This window comes from Astyanax mexicanus, chromosome 6 (genome assembly GCF_023375975.1).
Source record: "Astyanax mexicanus isolate ESR-SI-001 chromosome 6, AstMex3_surface, whole genome shotgun sequence".
Classification (NCBI taxonomy): domain Eukaryota; kingdom Metazoa; phylum Chordata; class Actinopteri; order Characiformes; family Acestrorhamphidae; genus Astyanax; species Astyanax mexicanus.
In genome coordinates this window covers 1569135-1585603 of record NC_064413.1, presented here as the reverse complement: position 1 = coordinate 1585603, position 16469 = coordinate 1569135, and the positions used below count along the sequence as shown (strand labels likewise).

Genomic DNA, 16469 nt, shown 5'->3' with positions numbered 1-16469 from the left:
TGCACCTGAATCCTCACGGCCCCAATTAGCCCCCTTCACCCTGCGTCCATAGTAACAGTCAGAAATACCAACTATCTGAGGATTGGAGACGCTTGGCTTTGCTTATATCAGTGGATTTTCTTCAGTCAGTATGCAACCTATTTTTTTGTTTTATATAAAAAAATTGGATGTGTCAGATAAAATCTCTCAGAATCTGGAACAAGTGGCCCACAAAAAGTCTGTGAGTCAGCCAATCAGTGTTTAGTGTGTACGGGCAGTGTTTTTTTATTTCCCCTTTTGGATGGGATGCATTCAGGAGCATCATGGCTCCCATCAATACATATTTCACCTCTACCTACTCTAAAGTATATCCATGTCTGGTAAAAGGTAAAAAAACCCCGCTGTACAGTTTTTAATAGTCAAAAGGTAATGTTCCGTTATTCTTTGGTGTCCTTTGTTTTTTTGTTTTTGTTTTTTGGCAGGGGATATAGTTGATTTATGCTAATGTCTTTTTTATAGCAGGGATGAGCGCTAGCTTGAGCTAGCTATGAGTATTAATTTTCATGTTACTAGACAGCTGAACACACTTACATTTAGAATCTCTCTCTCTATATATATATATATATATATATATATATATATATATATATATATATATATATATATACCCACTATCATGCACGAGCTAAACATATACACAACTGATTATTTACTACCAGCTCTACATTCAGTAGCCAATCATTCAGCTGTATATCCCCACAACACAAGGAGGTTGAAGACTAGCGCACACATGTGAAGTCAGACTCCGCCTCTTTTTGAACTGCTGCTGATGCTGTAGCATTGCCGAGTAGCATCACAGCGCTAATGCTCGAAGGAATGCGCAGCAGCGACTCGGTTCTGATACATCAGCTCACAGACGCAGCCTTGTGCTGATCCACATCACCCTAGCAGTGATGAGGGGAAAGGGAGAGCGCCATCTACTGTACTGTACCCACCCAGAGAGAGCAAGGCCTATTGTACAGCTGATGGCAAGCTGCATGACCAGGATTCGAACCAGCCGCTGGACCACTCAGCCCTCTATTACTGTATTCAGTATTCACTGCTACATTTAGTATCTGTTGAAAGTATTAGTATCTAATTCTGCATATATATATGTATATATAGTACTTAATGTAGTATCTGTAGGATCTGCTACTACATGTAAAAGTTTGGTCTGTTTGGAATTGACCAAACAGTGATAACAGCAGGGGTCTCAGGACACAACCCTGGGGGACTCCAGAGCAGTGGGTGTCTCTTCTGTATCTTCTACATCCAGTATCTACTCCCTGTTCCAGAGCTGCCCAACAGATGAGTTGTATTTAGAGCAGAGGGAGGGTAAAGTGATGACATAATTCATAATAGACAAGTTCATAGAGCGAGCAGCGGTAGGAGAGAGAAGAGAAGAGAGGGAGGGAGGGAGGGAGGGAGGGAAGTAATTAGGAAAAACAATAAAGCCTCAGACAAGGGAAATACTGAATTAAACCACAGGCCTCCCAAAACCACTCCCACCACCACAAACAACTAAACACAACATGTTTATCACCAGATTAGACAAACAGAGAGAGAGAGAGAGAGAGAGAGAGAGAGAGAGAGAGAGAGAGAGAGAGAGAGAGAGAATGCTGTGAAGAATAATAGCAAGTATAAAGGAGGATAGGGACGTAAACAAGAAGAACAGTTCTAAAACTGAAAGAACAAAAAAATGAAAGAAAAAATGAGAAAACATTTAAAAAATGTAATGAATGTAATGAAAGATACTGAATGTAGTGATGGATACAGCGGTACTACTGAAAGTAGTGGTAGATACTGGATGTAATGGCTGATACTAAATGCAGAAATAGAGTCTAAACAAACCAGTAGATACTAAATTTAATTGTTGAGTCTCAATATACCAGTAGAAATTTGATGTAGCAATAGATACTGAATATGGTGGTAGATACTGAATGTAGAGGTAGATACAGTATGTATCCCCAGGTACTATATCTTTTTTTAGATATTCAGTATAGCCGTAGATACTAAGTATACTGGTAGATACTATAAGTACTGTACATTTCTAAGTATACTGGTAGATACTGAATACTGGTTGACTGAGATGGAGAGTGTAATGTGAGACTGGGTGCTGGTCAGGCTGTGTGTGAGACAGACAGCAGGTCTGGTTCAGATAAGAGTGCTGTTTGCTGCTGGTGTTGATAACAGTGTTTGAGAGGTGTTGGTGAGAGTCTCTGATAACAGAACAATATCACTTAACTCTGTTCCCTTACCGGCCTTCTTTCACCATGTTCAGTCCAGTTTAACACCGTCAAACACAGGTCAGATACTACAGCTCTGAAAAACAATTTTAGACCAACTAAAAATGATGAGTTTCTTTGATTTTACCAAATTAAAATCCTCTGGAATATAATCAAGAGGAAGATGGATGATCACAAACCATCAAACCACCAAACTGAACTGCTTGAATTTTTGCACCAGGAGTAAAGCAGCATAAAGTTATCCAAAAGCAGTGTGTAAGACTGGTGGAGGAGGAGAACATGCTGCCAAGATGCACTATAAAAATTAAAAACCAGGGTTATTCCAGCAAATATTGATTATTTCTGAACTCTTAAAACTTTATAAATATGAACTTGTTTTCTTTGCATTATTTGAGGTCTGAAAGCTCTGCATCTTTTTTGTTATTTGAGACATTTTTTAATGAAATTACATGATTCAGCTTTAATACAATGTATGGGGAGAGGGGTCCGTGTCCGTGTCGTCCCCCGAGCCGCGTGAGAACACTGACCTGTGGATTTCTTGTTCAGACACCTGTAGGAAAGGTGGAAGAGCTGAACCCCACCCAGCCTCAGGCCCAGAGTCACACCCTGACCCCCCGACCCCCCGACCCCCGACACCTTCCCCTCTCTGCATCAGCCTTCAGGTCAAACAGCTCGAAATAGAGCCGTAAAACACTGGAACTCTCCCAGATCACACAATACAACAACAATACAACAACAATATACTCTACATTGTATTGCATACATACTTCAGTTTCCTGCTTTATCTCCCCAAAGCAGACCTACTATCATACAATAACATGGTGCACACCATTACACTGAACTTCCTGGAGTGTGTGTGTGTGTGTGTGTGTAATCAGGCTGTCTGGGATTGGACTTTGTTCACCAGTATATTAACCCAGATTACATTCTGCATATAAAAGAAATGAGCCTTAAAAAAGAAGACTTTATTATTATATATCTGATCATCTACAAACAATCAAACAGGTTTTAGTCACATTTTTGTTGTGTATAAATGTATAAATTAAGGGTCTTATAACATTAATAAATAAACGTGTAATAAATAAATAAAAAAATAACAACTTAGTATGTCAAAATAATGATTTAGTATTTCAATATAATATTTTAGAATAATGATTTAGTGTCTCAAAATAGTGACATAACATCTCAGTAGCTTAGTACTTAAAAATAAACTTTGTATCTAAAAAAAAAAACTTTTTATCTTAAAATATGGACTTAGTATTTCAGAATAACTACTTAATATTTCAAAATAACTGTGTAGTATCTCCAAATAATCACTTAGTATCTTAAACTATGTGTAGTATCTCAAAATTCGTATCTTAAAATATATTATCTCAAAATATGTACTTAGTATGACAAAATAAAGAGATAGTATCTCAATGTAACAGCTTAGTATCTCAGAATAATTCCTTGGTATGTCAAAATAATCACTTACTATCTTAAAATAACAACTTAGTATCTTAAAATATCTTAATAATTCGTATCTTAAAATAACTCAAAGTATCTACTTCGTATGACACAATAAAAAGATAGTATCTCAAAATAACAGCTTAGTATCTCAGAATAATGAAGAATTATCTTAAAATAACTACTTAGTATTACAAAACATCAGGAATAAAATTCTAATTAAGTAATTTCCAGTATGTAATGTGAGTAAAATTAACCCATATGAAGTTCATGGTCTCCTATAGAAATTCTCTCTCTAAAGAACAAAGCCCAAAGTCACCATGTCCCCCAGAGCTCCAGACAACAAGTGTTACTGATCCCATTTCACACACACACACACACACACACACACACACACACACACACACACACACACACACACATACACACATCCTTCAGAAGCTCTCCCTGAATCATCTCAGTGTTTTTTACACCTTGGGGGGCTCTTTGGCTCTTTGGTTTGAGTGGCTCTCGGTATCCCTGCAGCTCTGGAGACCGCGTGCCATTCTGAAAGAGGACACCACACACTCCATTGCATCGCTCTCTCTCTCTCTCTCTCTCTCTCTCTCTCTCTCTCTTTCTCTCTCGCTCGCTCTTTCTTTCTCTGTGTGTGTGGATGTATGTACACAGAGGATGAATTATTACAAACCTACAGCTCTGGAAAAAATAAGACACCACTTCAGTTTCTGAATCAGTTTCTCTGATTTTGTTATTTATAGGGGGTCAACCCGAGTAGGATGGGTTCCTCGGACTGAGTCTTGGTTCCTTCCAAGGTTTCTTCCTCTTAAAGGGAGTTTTTCTTGCCACTGTGTCACCATAAAATCAGCATCTCTGTGGTGCTGCTCATAAGAGGCGTGGACCTGTTTTTCCTGTAAAGCGGCTTTGTGACAACCTTTGTTGTAAAAAGCGCTATATAAATAAAATTGAATTGAATTGAATTGAATTGAATAGGTTTATGTTTGTGTAAAATGAACATTTTTGTTTTATTCTATAAACTACAGACAACATTTCTCCCAAATTCCAAATAAAAATATCATAATTTAGAGCATTTATTTACAGAAAATGAGAATAGATGCAGAGCTTTCAGACCTCAAATAATGCAAGGAAAAAAACAAGTTCATATTCATAAAGTTTTAAGAGTTCAGAAATATAACAATATTTGGTGGAATAATCCTGGTTGGTTTTTAATCACAGTTTTTTTCATGTATCTTGGCATCATGTTCTCCTCCACCAGTCTTACACACTGCTTTTGAATACATTTATGCCACTCATCATGTGTCTCCCAAATGCAAAAAAAAATAGCTTTACATGAGAAGACAATAATGTTCTTAACTTTGAATGAAAACAGTGTAAATGAGGGTGTGTGTGATTAGGAGAAAAGTAAATGATCTACACAGTGTACAGAACAGCTACAGGGTTGAAACAGTGGAGAAAACAAGACGAAACAAGACGAAAATAAAAATACATGTTTTTTTTGGACAGTATTGGACAGCAGTGATGTGAGGCCTGTTTCTGTGTGTATTGTGTCTGTTGCGGGCATGACGCAGAGCACTTATGGGAAGCAGGGACAGGAAAAAGGAGCATTGTGTATAAGAAAGAGAGAGAGAGAGAGAGAGAGAGAGAGAAAGAGAGAGAGATGGATGGATAGATTAGGTGCTTCAGGAGGGGAATGACTGGAATGCGAGTTTGTGTCAGTTCCCAACATTCTGCAGGCTTGACATTCTGAGGGTGATCAGGCTGCCCCTCAACAGCTGTGTGTGTGTGTGTGTGTGTGTGTGTGTGTCTACACATGGTCTAGCAGCCATTTGTGAAGTAGAGCAGACAGACAGCCACAGCATACACCTAAACTCAAGACTCTTTATTTTTTGTTGTAGTATTAGATTATTAGATAAATATTAGATAAATTAGTCTAAAATAGACTCATTAATTCCAGCTGGATAACTATCCTAGAAAAATGGATTTAATATTATGGACTCGATATTTTATTGTGCAAAAAGTTTTACATTGCAAATGTTATTTTTTGGACGATATATATTGCAATACTAAACAATATAGAGCCCATGACGTCACCAGCCCTCCCCCCACTTGCGTGCTGTCTCGCTTCTGGACCAATCAGAAGCTGAGTTGTCAGCGCCAAGCTTTTAAAACCCAATGAAAACAGCAAAACAAGAGTAATCAGCCTTTAATCAGGCATTTAAACGGCTTTTTAAAAGGTAATTAAGAGTTTTAATACGTTTTTTCTTGGATTAAAAGCATGAATATAGCTGTATCTGCGCTTTTATAAAACTGTGCTGGACTGAGGAGCAAAACTTTCCACACGTGCTCACGTTTACAAGCACGTGCCCAACCATGTGGATGATGGAGGCCATGCGTGTATCCCCCTCACGCTTCACGGGCAGCAGCAGCTTGTCACTCACACAGACACAGAGACAGCGCTGTGTATCTATATGTTTTATTCTATAAACTATAAAGTATTAATTTAGAGTCCTTTAGAGCATTTATTTGCAGAAAATGAGAAATGCCTGAAATAACAAAAGAAAAAAGATACAGAGCTTTTAGACCTCAAATAATGCAAAGAAAACAAACAAGTTCATATTCATATTCAAGTTTTAAGAGTTCAGAAATCAAACCTGGTTGGTTTTTAATCACAGTTTTTTTTTCATGCATCTTGGCATCATGTTCTCCTCCACCAGTCTTACACACTGCTTTTGGATAACTTTATGCTGCTTTACTCCTGGTGCAAAAATTAATTCAAGCAGTTCAGTTTGATGGTTTGTGATCATCCATCTTCCTCTTGATTATATTCCAGAGGTTTTCAATTTGGTAAAATCAAAGAAAATTTTCTGTAAAAAAAATAACACAAGTCTTATTCCAAAGCCTGAACAAATTGCCAAGCTCTCGTCCTCCACCTGTGAAAGAGAGAGAACGATAGAAAGAGAGAGAGAGAGAGAGAGAGAGAGAGAGAGAGAAAGAAATCGTGACTCAGTGTGAATAGAGTATTAGCCTTCTGAGCTCCCGTCTCCAAAAACAATCAGACATTAATTAGACACCTGAATACGAGCGGCAGAGATTTAATTTCATGCAAATTGTGATGTAATGAAATGCTGTGCTCTGCTGCTCACCTTTCGGGAGGGAAAATAACAGAGTGTATCTCTCGCTGTGTCTCTCTGTGTCTCACTATGTCTCTCTGTGTCTCTGTGTCTCTTGCCCTCCCTCTCTTACCAGATTTATAACACTGTCAAAACTCTGACAGGTCCCTGAGCCGTCCGTAATCCAATCAAATGAAATCTATCTACCTTTTCTCATTTTCAGAGCTCCTTATCTCCTCCCTCCTTCTATATCCCTCCCTCTCCTCTCTCTCCTGTGCTCTCTTTCTTTCTTCCGAGCTGAATTCCTCACAGGACAGGGCCTGCTTTTCCACGCTTCATTGCGCTTCATCGAGAAAAAAACAAGAGCGAAGGAAAAGGAGAAGAGTGAAAACTTACTGAGTGGCAGAAAAACAGAATCATTTGGCATAAAAAAAAGATAGATATGTAGAGATATGGAGGGAGAAACAGAGAGAGAGAGCTGGGGGACTGACCCCCACTCTCTTTAAGGGTGCACAATAGAGAGAATAGAAAGACAAAGATAGAAAGAGAGAGAGAGAAAAACGAGAGAGAGAGAGTGAGCACAAGTTTGTGATAGAGAAAGTGAGAAAGTGAGGAAAGACAAAAGCGAGAGAGCGAATGCAGAAAGGAGCAGTGTTCAAAGGTCACTGGGAAATGTAAAAGAGGACTGGGAGTTGCCAGGACTACACACACAAAGCCCAGCAGGCCAAAGAACCCGAAAGAAAAGGAGAAAGAGAGAGAGAGAGAGAGAGAGAGAGAGAGAATGGGAGGGGGAGGAGAGCTCACGGTGCGTCGAGAAGAAAAAGTTAAGGCCTTGTTTTTGAGTTTGAGCTTTTCTTTAGCACTGGGCCGACTGCCACTGCAGTCTCATGATCATAAAGACATTAATATCAGTTATAGTTCAGCAGGCAAATCAACTCAAGTGAGAAGTTTGCTTCCTTAGTTTTTATTCGATAAACTACGGACAGCATTTCTCCCAAATTCCAAATAAAATTGTCGTCATTTAATGCATTTATTTAAAGAAATAAAATAAAAAGATGCAGAGCTTTCAGACCTCAAATAATGCACAAAAAAAAAAACTGTCTCTGTCTAAAGTCCACTTAAATTCTTTTTTGCTAGATTTTTTTCTATTAGAATATACAGATGCTATAAGAATGTGATTGCATTCAATAACAAGCGTGATGTGTCAGATATTAGATATTAAGGAACATGCAAAATTATCTTTTTTCAAGCACTGTTATCTCTTGTCAGCAGAGCTTTAACCAGTATTTTATTACTAGAACTGTGTGAGTGTTCCCCAACACTAATTTCACCCCTGAGGTTGCCAGGTTTAGAAAGACAACAGCAGAGCTGCAGCCATGGAAGGTAGCAAGCGGGCAGGTATACACTACAGTCTAAGATCCTTGACCAAAGAATTCGATACATTTTTTCTGTACTTTTGCTGATTTTTATTGATGACAACACAACATCTCATGTCAGATTCTACATATTCAAATCTGTTAGTGGTTGTTTAACAACTCCACAAGATTGAAGGCCAATGTGTGTCATGATTTATGCATACATAATGCTAACTATGAGCTTTTAAAATGTTTTAACTACATTTGCCCCAGTTCAAAGTTGCCCCAGTTTCCGAAAATTTGCAGTAATACACAAGTCGAGTGGCTGCAAGCAGTGAACGCAGCACATACAGTGCTCAGTGTGTAAACAGCATGGAGCAGCAGAGATAGCTTTTGTTCATAGCTGTGTAATTAGCATCATCCTGATAATATATCAGATTTAACTGTTCCTCATCAACAGTTTAGATCAAATTAAAGGAGTATATTTGATAACTAGGTCAGATCAAGACTGGATCACGTTCTCACCACAAGTGAACCGCTCCAGAGTCCTCTAGCAGATCTCGGTATGATTGTTTTGATCCGCACCCGAGTCCGATTACTGCTACTGCTATAGGTACAAACAAACCAGAGTCTGCTTTAACTGGACCAAATAGATTTAAAATAGATTCAAAACACTTTTAATTGCCGAAACTTAGAATTTAGAATTGGGGTTAAAATGTGTAAACTCAGTTTTATCTCTAAACTATCTCTCACAGACTCTACCCACTGATTACAGCCTCGTTCCTGAGACTGATTTTAATAGTCACCCTTTAGGAATCTCACCACTCCGACCTGAAAAGCCTGGAATTGAATAGAAGTCTTGTTGAATCTCTGTGTTATTAAACCACACACACACACACACACACACACACACACACACACACAGAGTTCTGCAGTAAAGCTGAGTCAGTTCAGCAAACAGAAGCAGAACAATAGAGAAGTAGAGGAATTAACAGCCGTAAAGAGGCTCTAACCTCCAACCAAGCTGCTGGATTTGGGTCAGAGTCTTCAACCATTAAACACGTGGATTCTGGATGTGTGTGTGTGTGTGTGTGTGTGTACTCGTTTGTGTGTCTGGGAAGAAAGTGCTAGTGAATATTTCACTATATGCACAAAATATTGCAAATATTTTAAAACTGTGCTGATGAACCTTTTATGTGTTAAACCTATACTTTAAAAGTTAACTTTAAGTGTGTGTGAATAAAAGGTGTGAATTTAACTTTAACGAATGATTCTTGCAATGAGATATCTTGCTTTTGTTTTTTAAATGTGACGTTAAATCTATACTTTAATCACACTTTTAATGTGTCTTTAATATATCGTATTTATTGGGACAGCTCACACTAATACACTTTAATTGTTTTCACTAGTGGCAAAAATTACAGTGTAAATTTAGTGCACATTTATGTGCAAATTAGTGGTTTCCAAATAACATAGTTTAAGTTTACTTTTTTTCACAAGGTATAATGTATATAAAGACAGCATTACACATATATAACATGTTAACAGGCCTAAACAGAAATAATATATAGTATACTTATACTTATACTGTAACTTTACAGGAGAGAGAAAAAACCTTGTACACTTTCAATGGAAGTCAATGTAAAAATAAAAATATTTCAGGTCATTTTGAAGAGTTTCTATTGGTCCGTTCATCAAGAACTTTTGGCACAGTGTAAGGGACAGTTTGTCTGTTCAAATTATTTAGTAAACTAACAATCGACAAAAATGGAGACTTCAGAGAAAGAGAATATAACACACAAACATGCACAGAGCACTTCAGTCTGATGCCAGAAATGTGTGTGTGTGTGTGAGAGAGAGAGTGTGTGTGTGTGTGTGTTGGCAAGATTCTGCTAGCTTCTTTGTTACAGCATTTAGAATTTCACTCGCCTGACATCAACTGGGCAAGTACCAACACACCCCCCCTCCAACACACACACACACACACACACACACCTCCCTGCCCCACATCCTTCAGCACCTCCTTTAAACTTCACCTTCACCACCACACCCTGCTCTACCCCAATTTATCTTCTATACTTCACTTTATTCTCAACCCTCAAAAACACCCCGGCCTGCTGCACCGAGCTCAAAGCTAACCGCTAACGCTAAAGCTCCTAAATCACCGTCCTCGCCGCCTCAGGGAGGTAATTGTATACAGTTTCAGGTGCGCACTCTATTATAATCTGCCCTTTTTCTTTAACAACAAAGGGGGCAAGTCTCCAGGTAGACTAACATTTTTTAACTGCAGTGGGCCGGCGGTGTGTAAACGAGCTACGCTACCCGAGATTACTCGAAACACTCATTTCCAGCAAATTGAAGGCCTTCAGCTCTTAAAAATGAGCTTTAATTTAAGGTGATTCTCCTTCTAAAATGTTTACTTTCTAAAATATCATGTTTCATGTCCGCCCCCTGAACCGTCTTCCCTCAGACATGGAGGAACATTCCTGACAGGTAGAGGAGAACAAACCTTTCTGGCAGCGATATCTCAAAGTATATCAAGTTACATGACTTTTTTTTTTTTACATCTTTTTGGACTTATAGGCCTGACTATGCCCTACTAAACACTAAATACAGAACATAAGTAGTCACAGTGAAGCATTAGGTCCAAAATTCTGAGAAAATAAGTCTTATTATATTGACATATTATGTCAAAAAGTCCCAAAAGGTAATTCAATTTAGTAAATAGTAGTCATTATTTAGAAACACTAATTCGATTGTTTGTGAAAAGTCTTTGAGTTACTAACTCAAAACTTTATTTACTTTATTTTGCATCATAACATTATTTTTTTTACAACATAGTAGGTATTAGGATGCCAAGCCAAAAATGAGAAAATAAGTAAAACAAATAAAAAGATTATACTTCAACTACAACTCAACCCTCTATTACTTTTTCTGATTATTATTACACTTTTTTTTATATGTAAAGAGGTATGTTTGCAAGCATGTTTTTAAAGCCTTTTTAGATTTGTTTTTGCTTTCATTTACTTTCTAAAACAGGGATTTTTATTAGTATTAATATATTTACATTATTTTCCATTTCTTTGCTGCAAATTTTATTATATTTTTATTTTTCCAAAACTTATCCAGGCCTGGAAATTGCATGACTTTTCCAGGACTTTTCCTTAACTCTGAACGTTAAAACATGTCATTATTTGAGTTACTGCCCCACAAATACTATAAAATAAAAATGAGTAATTATTTTAGGATAGTAGGTTTCACATAATTGCAAAAAAAGTCATATTTTACTTACTTAAAGATATGAGGTTATTATTTAACCATAGCAGTCATATTTCCTTTTAGATTTGAGACATTAAATCTATAGGCTTCCATAAATCTCCTGATGTTTTTATATATTTCATTAAACACGCCTATTTCTCTCTCAGCGCCCAGTATCACTTACAGAGCGGTTGCCAGGCCACGCAAGCCCCGCCCCAATGCCCTTCAGCGATTGGCCGGTCAAGTGATGAATATTCTAATAGTAGCGAAGAGGAGCACGGTGATTGGACACGGCCTGTAAGCGATATGTAAATGAGCACCTGGCAGCGAAAAAAGCTCACAGGCTGGAGCTGTGATTGAGAAATAAGGAGAGCGAGCGCGAGCGGAGCCGCGGCGGCGCGCGGGTTTACTCTGAATACTTTACACTAATAACACTAATAAGCTGGTTTTATTTTTATTCCGGACTTTTCTTTTCTTATTTTAGACAGAACCGAGTGTGAAAAGCTCGTATACGGATTTACTGCTGTTCAGACTGGCGAGTCTTCTCAGAGGGACCTGTTTTATTAAGTTGTGTCAGATTTCAGCAGCGTTTTAACTGTGTTTAAAAAGGTCAAACAGAGTTAACTTTATAATCCTGCGCAAAACTCACTAAATCAGGAGGAGCTGTGGATTTCTGTTCCTGCGCTGAACTGAACCGACTCGCTGTTAATCGAAGCGTTTGGATTAATTCGATTTGAAGAGGAAACTTCGCTCCGGTTTCACAAACAACTCCTTTTCGGTAAGTAACGACAACACCGGCGAGCTAACTATTTATAACCGCTCGTGCGGAGAGTTAAATAATACCGATATGTTTACCGGTAAAAGTGCTGCGGGCTCGAGCTCAGCCAGCCCGCATGCCCGGGTTTGGTAGTCGGTGCACGGTGTGGACTCGGACGGCTTGGCCAGTGTTCTGACAAATTGTGGTACCTTGCCAAACTGTGCTACCTTAGAGTAACAGTTAGAGTGGAGTAGATTAGAGTAGAGTAGATTAGAGTAGAATACATTAGAGTAGAGTAGAGTAGTGTACATTAGAGAAGACAAGAATAGAGAAGACTAGAATAGAGTACAGTAGAGTAACGTTACATTAGAGTAGAGTATAATAGAGTAGAGAACATAAGAGTCCAGTATTTTAGAGAAGAGTAGAGTACAGTAGAGTACTTAAAAGTAGAGTACATTAGAGTAGAGTAGGATACAAAGATAAATACAAAGAAACATACAAATATAGATTGATTGATTGATTGATTGATTGATTGACTCTGGTTTTTAATCACAGTTTCCTCCACCAGTCTTACAAACTGCTTTTGGATAACTTTATGCTGCTTTACTCCTGGTGCAAAAAATTCAAGCAGTTCAGTTTGGTGGTTTGATGGTTTGTGATCATCCATCTTCCTCTTAATAATATTCCAGAGGTTTTCAATTTGGTAAAAATCAAAGAAACTCTAACTAATTGTTAAGGATAAGGATAAAATATAACTATTCACATAGAAATACAATAAAATCTAAAGTATAAAAGTAGAGTCTTTAAGTGTGTGTGTGTGTAATGGAGGCAGAGTAGTTAAACATAGTTAAACAGCAATGAACATCAGTTACTGTGCATATTAAAAAGATGACTGATGTCAGCCACACAGAAAGTGCAAGAACGCAGGTATATAATAATTTAGCAGTGCAAATTTTCAATTATTATATACCTGAGTATATATATTCCTTTCAGACCCTGCATCCATTACAATGGGCATCATGTATTTTTCTTTGTTTATGTTTTGTTGCACATAACACTATTCCAGTGCTGTTGTCCATCAGAATAGACCATGAGTCGGCCAATGAACAATTTTTTTTACAATTTTTTACTGTTTGGGGATGGTTTATGAAATAAAACGGTCAATATGACATAGAATATTATTCCAGTGCAATGAAAAAAAAGTAGATATTTTAGTCTGTTAGTTAATTGGATTTATTTACTTTATAGATTTTATAATAGAATCTTAGAGTCTTCTTTTCTGTGCATTACATTCAGAAAACAGCATTCTTAGGTTACATTTTTGCCATAACTGGAAATAATTCAGGTGTGAAATGGATATTTAAAGGTAAAAATACAAAAAAAAATATTAGTAAATATATCCAGCAGACATCTAGTTTAGGTAACGTTATAATATTGGAATAGGTTAAATCACTGTATCAGATAACGTTATGATCATAAATAAAGATGATTAATAATCGTAAATTTTTATTTATTTTTATTTTATTTTATTTTTGCCGTTTACAGTTTTGTAACATTCCAACACGTTGCTTAATGCACCCAAGGAAAAAAACAGAATTATCATAAAACACACAAAAAAATAAATAATATGGTTCAGCGCATGCGCAGTGGTGTTAGGAAGCACATGTCGGTGGGTAGCATAACTGGACAGAACACCTATATCCTACCGGGGTTTAGTGTGAGTTACTGTTTCTGCTTCAGAGGGCGAATTAAAGTGGATTAAACATGTTTGGAACTGTGTCTGCGGGTTATTTCGCCATTATACTGCTTTCTTCTAAAATCCTTGTGTAGAAAAACGGCGTCAGGCAGTCTGTGGGTGTTTGTGTGCGTTTAAAAGCTGGGGAAGCTGCCGAGTGCGCTAACTAACCGTCTGTCCACACGCGTCTTCTAATTGTCCGTTCCACCTTAAATACTGCAGCAGTTACAGTGGGGCGCCTCGGTTACTTAAACGTATCTGCTGCACTATTTAAGGTGGAATTGAAAATTTGAACGTAAATCTGGCGAATGAGAAGGAAAAGTCTTGTGTTCTTGTTTGTATGTGTGGGAAAGTGCCCGGATTATTATAACTTGAGTAAATCTCTTACAATCTCACGTTGTTCCATTTTTAAAACATTTAAAACACTTTGTTTTATTTAAATGCTTGTTATTTTGTTGTTATAAATCTTATTATAAAGCTTGTTTTTTGTAATTTGATGGGCAGCTTGAACGATATGTACTGTTAGTTACAATATTTAAGAGTGAACATTATAGTATTTTATTATATCAAATGACAGTAGAGTTGTTTATCATGATTATTTCCAAGACAATGTATAATTTATAAAACTAGTTATTTTGACTGGTCTAACAGAATGGTGGCATTACGTGCAGTATCCGTACTATTTGTTCTAGTAGCTAGCTATAACATTCTCTGTGAGTTATTCAGTGTATTTATGTACATGTAGACAGTACAATACATTAGACACTAGGTTGACAATAATTTAAGATTTTTATGCAAAAAAAAAAAAAACAACAAAAAGGAATGGGTTTGATCAACCTAATCAATACTTACTGTTAGTTACACAATTCAGGAGTGTCATAACATTATGATACTTTGCTTTAATTTTATCAGCTTCTCAAAATGATCTTAAAATAACAGTAAAATAGTTTATTATGATTATTTCGAAGACAATGATTCGTCATCAAAAATAGTTATTGTGACTGGTCTAACAGAAGTGATGGTGTAATCTACATTGTCTACAGGTGTCTGATGGGTTGAGCTGTCTGTAAGTGAATAGCATCAATTATGGCAAGTGTAAGAATCTAAGACACTTTGACAAGACTTTAATGTCTAAATGACTGAGTTGGAATGTCTCCAAAACCTCAGGCAGGTCTTGTGAAGAGTATTCAGTGGCCAGAATTAGTGAACTGGTGTTTGGGTCATGGGTAACCAAGGCTCATTTATGCTCATGAAAGTCTTACCTCACAACTTTGGAGGACTTAAAGCACATGTTGCTGCTATCGTCTTGGTGCCAGATACCACAGGGCACCTTCAGAGGTCCTGACTCATGGGGACCCTTGGCAGGTTCCTGTTTTAGTTCTCTAGTTCAAAGATCATTTCAGCTGCGCAGATTGATCTAAACCAGTGGTTCTCAAACTGTGGTACGGGTACCACTGGTGGTACTCGATGAACTCCAAAGTGGTACACTAGATGAGTTCAGAAAAAAATCTGCTGTTGTTACAAGATAAAACCCCAAGTTTTGATGGAAAGATTGAATTGGGAAAACTCAGAATGAAATGATTCCATCAGTATTGTAATTGTCCATCTGGTTCACAGCCGTGGTTCTCCGGGTGTGAAGAAGACCTTCAGGATCAGTGATATTTTATGGTGAATTGACCAAATTTATACTCTGTGTTTGCCAGAGCAGACTGCTGGTTTATGATGTGAATCAAGGACTAAATTCTGAACTCCTGCATTAAGCAGGCAGTCACTCGTGTAGGAGCAGTGTGTTAAGTTCAGTCACTTTGTTTTATGGCCACACACACACACATACACACACAGGCACTTGTGCATGCGCACACTTGCACACTCTGCAGTGTCGGTGCAGAGCAAACTTGGGAGGTCAGGGGGTCAGTAATGGAGCACAGCGACCACCTGGAGCTCGGGAGCTGATCGTAAACACTGGTGTGTGTGTATGTGTGTGTGTGTGTGTGGTGGGAGGTAATGAACACATCGTCCAGCCTGGCAGCGAATGATATGCATATATTAAACAAGAGTGTCCAGTATTTACACTGTAAACAAAACCGACTGTTTTAAATTTTAAAAAAGCCTCTTTTTAAAATGTTTTTCACCAAGAAAATACAATAGTAATTAATGTTTTACAGGTGTTTGTGTGAGAACACCACAAGGTCCACCGATAAAGCATCCATGTTTGTTTTTACCTAAAACCAAACCAAAGTGAAGCTACCACCACCATGTTTCTGTTCAAAACCATTAGTAGTCGTAACCACACCAGACTCATGTCTACCAGCACCATTGGAGCTACCACCATGTTACTGTTCAAAACCACTGGTGTTCATAACCACAACATGCTTATATCTACCACCACAAGTGAAGCTACCACCACCATGTTTCTGTTTAAAACCGCTAGTAATTCTACCACCACAAATAAAGCTATTAAACCAAAGTTTATCTTAACAATTACTACTGAACCTACCAGTACAAGTGAAGCTACCACCACCATGT

General features: G+C 37.7%; 2 protein-coding genes across 6 annotated transcripts in view; one reads left to right on the top strand and one right to left on the bottom strand.

Moving 5' to 3' along the window:
- Window positions 1-16469, bottom strand: part of LOC125802329 (golgin subfamily A member 6-like protein 4) — a 113005-nt gene that overhangs the window by 20009 nt on the left and 76527 nt on the right. The window lies entirely within an intron of this gene.
- Window positions 11810-16469, top strand: part of ddr1 (discoidin domain receptor tyrosine kinase 1) — a 51785-nt gene continuing 47125 nt past the window's right edge. For both annotated transcript variants that reach the window (XM_022666996.2, XM_022666995.2), the window contains exon 1: window positions 11810-12229. The gene's annotated coding sequence lies outside the window, so the exon portion shown is untranslated. The remainder of the gene's footprint in view (window positions 12230-16469) is intronic.